Source organism: Pongo pygmaeus, chromosome 2, assembly GCF_028885625.2.
Source record: "Pongo pygmaeus isolate AG05252 chromosome 2, NHGRI_mPonPyg2-v2.0_pri, whole genome shotgun sequence".
Taxonomy (NCBI): Eukaryota; Metazoa; Chordata; class Mammalia; order Primates; family Hominidae; genus Pongo; species Pongo pygmaeus.
In genome coordinates, this window is record NC_085930.1 from 56,756,096 (window position 1) to 56,762,111 (window position 6,016).

The window sequence follows — 6,016 nt, forward strand, 5'->3', positions numbered from 1 at the left end:
TGTATGTATAAATGTATTACAACAATATGAAATAATAGGTATTACTGTAACATGAGTGTTTTAATATCTAATCAACATTGTTTCTCATTAATCTACAGTTATAAAATGGCTGCCTGGTGTTCCATGATTCATTTCCCTAGTGTTGGGAATGTTATGCCCCCACCCGGTTTCATTTTGTTGTTTGCTATTATAAATAATGTTGCAGTGAGCTTAGATCTGCAAATGAACTAGATAGAGAGTGGAGAGCAGAGTATTCTAAAGATGTGGAGACAGCATGATGTTGAGAAAGAGAAACCCAGACAGGTCCTTGCTGCTGAAGTATAGACAGTGGGGATGGAAATATATGTAGACTATGCAGTCCTCATAGGCTACATGATTTGGCTTATTATCCTAAGGCCATTGGGAATATGTAAAAGTTCAAGCAGGGGGCACAGTGAACTGACTGGGGTTTTACAAAGATCCATGGCTGTAGTGTAGAGCAGGAATCTGAAATCTACAGTCCCTGGCAAAATTCAGTCTGCCATTCTTGGATATAGCCTGAGAACAGTTTTTACATTTTCAGGTAGTTTTTTTTAAGTCAAAAGAATGGTATTTTGTGATGTGAAAGGTTACCTGAAAATCATCTCAGTGTTAAAAGTTTTACTGGAACACAGTCACACTAATGTGTTTACACATTATCTGTGCTACAGCTGCCAAAGTTGAGTATTTGTGATAGAGACCGTGTAGCCGGCCAAGCCTAAGATATTTACCATCTGGGACTTTACAGAAGAAGTTTGCTGATCACTAGCATAGAGAGTGCTTGGGGGAAAGGCAAGTATGGGTGTGAGCAGGTTCTCTCCTCCTGCATCCATTATCTGTCCTCTCTTTGGACTGACATCAGTCAGACATGCCCTCCAGCTTCAGGTTCTGTTTAGTCAATAGAAGAGGGAGAGAATGGGATATTCCTGCTATCTCAGCACCATTTGGCTGATGCACTGGCCCTCTGCATCATCAGGGGAGCCCCTGGAGCTCCAGTCCTCTCACACTCTAATAAAACATGTCCTTCCCTTTGTCTCTTCAGTCTTAGGGGTGATAATGGTTTGCTAGTCCCTGGGTGCCTCAACCCCGTTGTTGTTTTCCTTGTCCATTATGTAAACCTTTTTTTTTGTTTTGTTTTGTTTTTTGAGACGGAGTCTCGCTCTTTCGCCCAGGCCGGACTGCAGTGGTGCTGTGTCGGCTCACTGCAAGCTCCGCCTCCCGGGTTCACGCCATTCTCCTGCCTCAGCCTCCCGAGTAGCTGGGACTACAGGCGCCTGCCACCACGCCCGGCTAATTTTTTGTATTTTTAGTAGAGACGGGGTTTCACCGTGTTAGCCAAGATGGTCTCCATCTCCTGACCTCATGATCCGCCCGCCTCAGCCTCCCAAAGTGCTGGGATTACAGGCGTGAGCCACTGCGCCCGGCCATAAACCTTTTAATTGTCCTTAAAAATCTAGATTGTCTTCTGTTCCCTGTGAGGACCAGACTGATAGGAAGTCCAGATGAAATATGTTGGTAGCTGGGAGGGGATGAGGGAACGTAAGGGAGGTGGTGGTGAGGGAAGGTGAAGAGGACATATTTGAGAGATGCATAGGAGGTAAAATGGAGAGCACTTGGTAATAAGAGTTGGAAAGTCAGGCAAGGGGAAGGTATTTGTTGACCCTGGTTTCTGGGTTTTGTATCTTGGCGGGTGGTGGGAGAGATCCACATTTAGGAAGGAAGCTTATGAATTCATTTCTCTCCAACATTTTATTATGAAAAAAATGCAAACCAGGAAAGTCATTTTGGGATTTGTTAAATTAGGGAGTACTTTGGAGTCATCCAAGAAAAGATGTCAAGTTAGCTACTGGATAGTTGAGTCTGGAGTGTGGCAAAGACCTGTGGGCTGCAAATACACCTTTCTGAGTTGCCTGTGGCTTCCGAACTTGTTCTCAAATTTCTTCCTCAAGAAAGCCTCTCTATCCTGCCCCTGCAAACTAACTGTGTGCCCCATGCTACTATGTAGTAGCATCGTTTCTCATAATTATAAACTTGTGTTTAGTTATGTAATGTCTCTTCCTAAGTAGAATTTAATCTCTATGAAAGCAGGGACCTCACCTTGTTCAAAGGGGTATCCCCAGTGCCTAGCACAATCCCTTGCACTTGTAGAAATTTCTTAATTGTTTGTTGAATAAACCAATGAATCAACCATTGTTTGGACTGCTTTGGTGCATTGGGGCTGACAGCTACTTGAATGTCCGAGTCTCAGGATTATCCAGGACTAGCCCTTTGAGCTTGGTCCAGAGGTTTAGTCCCTCTAGTATCATGGATACACAACTCTGCTTGTCTATCCAGTCTTTCATAATTCAGCACATTGGACCAATGACTTTGCCAATTGGCTCACCTCTGAAGTGTGAAAGTCTCTGTTCAGGTTTGCCCATGTTCCAGTTTATAGGAAATGACCAAAGTTGAAAGTATATGAAGATCTAAACTAAAAACACAGATTTATGGCCAGGATCTAAGATTCAAAAAGTAAGAGGCTGTGGCTAAGAAGTCACATGTTGGGAGCGTGAGCTCAGTTCTGCTTGGAAAGTTCTGAGAGGCTGTGCTGTTGTCTTTCCTCAAGCCATTTAGTGCTCTCTGGGGCTATTTTGAACCTAAAGGTTTTTGGCCTTTTGAGATAATATACAACTTTGAGAAACGGCTCAAAGCTTTATAATTTTTTCTTCAGAAAAATGCTAATGAGCACATTTTGGAGACATAGTTACATATATAATGTTATCAGAGGCACTCAGGAGCCTCTCCAAGGATTTCAGGTTAAGATTCCTATTCTAACCTAATTCAAAACCAGCCTTCCACATTGGGGTGTCCAGCTCCTTCTGTTGCAGGGCCCTGGTGATCCTGGAAGTAGTTGGTTAACTAGGGATGGTAGGTCCCTGATGGAATAGCATCAAGGAGAGGAAGGGCATGGAGCATAGAGAAAATGGAATTGAGCCATGATCTTTGCATTTCCCACTGAAGCTTATGTATCTGCAGTCTTCGCTTTAATCAAAATAGCTTAATTTAGGAAAGAAAGAGCCTACTGTTTTTGCTTTATAAAATCCTGATTTTATTGCTTCCTGAAAATTTTTTTAAAGGAGAAATACAAACCATATGTTACAAGGTCCTTCGTTTGACAGTTTAACTGGGGTCATGCTAGGACTCTGTAGATATTGCTGATTATGATAGGAAAGACAGTGGGATGGGTCTGACAAGGATCTGTTGGCAGCAAGAATCAAGGGACCCCCTTTGTAATGATCCCATCACAAGGAAGAAATGGTTGGGGACAATGTGTCATGTTTGTGGGTCAGTTGTGAATTTTAATACAGCACAATGACAGTCACTTATTGCCCTGCAGACCCTGAAGACTTGTGCCTGACCCAAAGAGAGAAACATTAATAGTGATTAAAATGTTAAAATTTTGTTTTATTAAAATATCTGTAAGGCAGTGTAGCAGATGCAGGTGGCTTCTTATTGTGAACATCTATGACTTCCTAGCTGAGAGCCTTTTTTCTGGAGCAAAAGGAGCAAGCTGAGGCAAGCTGGAAAGGCAGAACATTAATTCCCCTGGAAGAAGCCCTCAGTCGACGACAGGTGGGGATTATCCAGTGATGGATGAAGAGCTTCCTCACCCTTCGATTGGGATGACTCTGAGATGTGTTCTATGCTGTCTCCCAGAGTTCCCCAGCAGTATTGGGGTACAGGGGTAACTGGCTGGATAACACACCATTTATTAACTTTCTTCCCATCACTATAATATCTTACTTTTCCTATCCCTATTCCCTGTTCCTGGGATCACCTCCTAAATAAACTATTTGCATGTAAATCTCTGTCTCAGGGATTATTTCAGGTCGGGGGTGGGAGGAATCCCATACCTAGACAGGCACTGAGGATATATACAAGGCATCATAGGTTTGGAGTCAGATCTGGATTCAAATTCTTTCTCACCAGTGACATTGAACAACTTAATTTATCTAAGATTGTTTCTTAGAGATAATGACACTGACTTCATGAGGTCATATTGTAAGGAAAAATTTGAGAATGTATAAAGCACTGTACACAGTGGCTTACACCTGGTAAGTGCTTAATAAATGTTGGGTATTATCATTAATACAGTATTTATAATATTGTTAATACAGCATAGCCCAGGTAGAGGGCAAAGCACAAAGCTGTTTTCCATCCTTGGGGTGGCTGCAGAAGCAGGGTGATTTGGCAGATGTGCTGTAGATACTGTGTCCCTAGTGAGCAGCTGTGGCACAGCAATATCAATAGCTTAGAGCAGGCATTGCCCCAGTGAGCCAGGGCGGGAGAGGAGGAAGATGGTGCACACCAAGTGGTGGCTCAAAAGGTGAGCAATTGGCAGTGAACAATGGTATTGCCAGTTGTGCTTAGTCACAGTAAGCACAGATAGCTACAGCACCAATAACTTCATGTCTGTGTCTAGTATACACTTGGGTCGTTGGAATTTCATTGGCCTCACTCTTGAGGGATTATGTTCAAGGCTACCAAGACTAAGTTTCTGATTTCAACCTGTTTTCCCAAATGTACAAAGGACTCCTGCTTTTGTTACATTTATGAACCTAATTTGTTATTTTAAGGTCTTCCAAATTGGAGCTGTCTCTTCTGTCCCCCTTTATTCCCTATTTTCAGACAAGACCATATTTCCGTTCTTTGGCCAAAGTGAAAGAGAAACTGAGAGACACCAAGAATCTGAGGCAGGTTAAAGGATTTCACTCATTCTCTAATCCTGATTAATTACAGTGTCAGGTTTCACCTGTAGTGCTTCAGCCTTCTCAAACAGCCTTAGGTTCCAGAGCAGATAGAAATGAGGGGGCCACTCACTTGTATATATATGCAACAAACCTGCACATTGTGAACATGTACCCTAGAACTTAAAATAATTAAAAAAAAAAAAAAGGAAATGAGGGGCCACTTTGGCTAGGAAGGCAGACAGCAGGTAGGATTAGTTGTTGCCCATCCCCTGCAGGTGCAGCCCAGTGCTGTGGGGGAAGAATTTGTTTCAGTCCCTTTTATTGTTTTACTCGGGTCAGAAATCAAGGACCATGGTAACATCCAATCACAATCTCCTCTTACCTTTAGACACTAATAGACAAATTTCTCCTCAATTGATGGAGAGAGATATATATGCATGTAACATAACACGATTTTTGAGCAAAAGCAACTTTTTTTTTTTTTTTTTGAGACAGAGTCTCGCTCTGTCGCCCAGGCTGGAGTGCAGTGGCGCGATCTCGGCTCAATGCAAGCTCTGCCTCCCAGGCTCACGCCATTCTCCTGCCTCAGCCTCCCACGTTGCTGGGACTACAGGTGCCTGCCACCACGCCCAGCTAATTTTTTGTAATTTTAGTAGAGACAGGGTTTCACCATGTTAGCCAGGATGGTCTCCATCTCCTGACCTCGTGATCCGCCTGCCTTGGCCTCCCAAAGTGCTGGGATTACAGGTGTGCAGCCACCACGCCTGGCCCAAAAGCAACTTTTAAGAGGGGATAGTATTACAAATAGAAGGGACTGACCCAGCGACCTTGGCACACCTGACATTAAGAACCATAATCACAGCCTGTTAATCTCATCTGTTTCTTTCGAGAAAGGAAAATCTTTAAGACCTTATCAGAAGGTCTTAGGCTCATGTAGGGGATTTTCTCTAGTGGGTTCCATGACATCTGTATAAGGTTTCAGAAAAATCCATTGACACACTTTCTGGAATACTGTTAGTTCTTCTCAAGGCCATTTGCATGAAAGTGATTTATGTTCATGTCTTATCTTAGTGTTAGACTGTGAGCTCCTTGAAGGCAGAATTCTGATATTATTTATTTGTATGTGCTCAGAAGCCAGCATAGTTCCTGGAATGCTGCCAGGTTTAGCAAAAAACCAAAACAAAACATTTGTTGTTTGTCTGATATTCAAATTTAACTGGGTGTCCTGTATTTTTTTCTTGCAACCCTATTCCTGGCACATAGCTAAC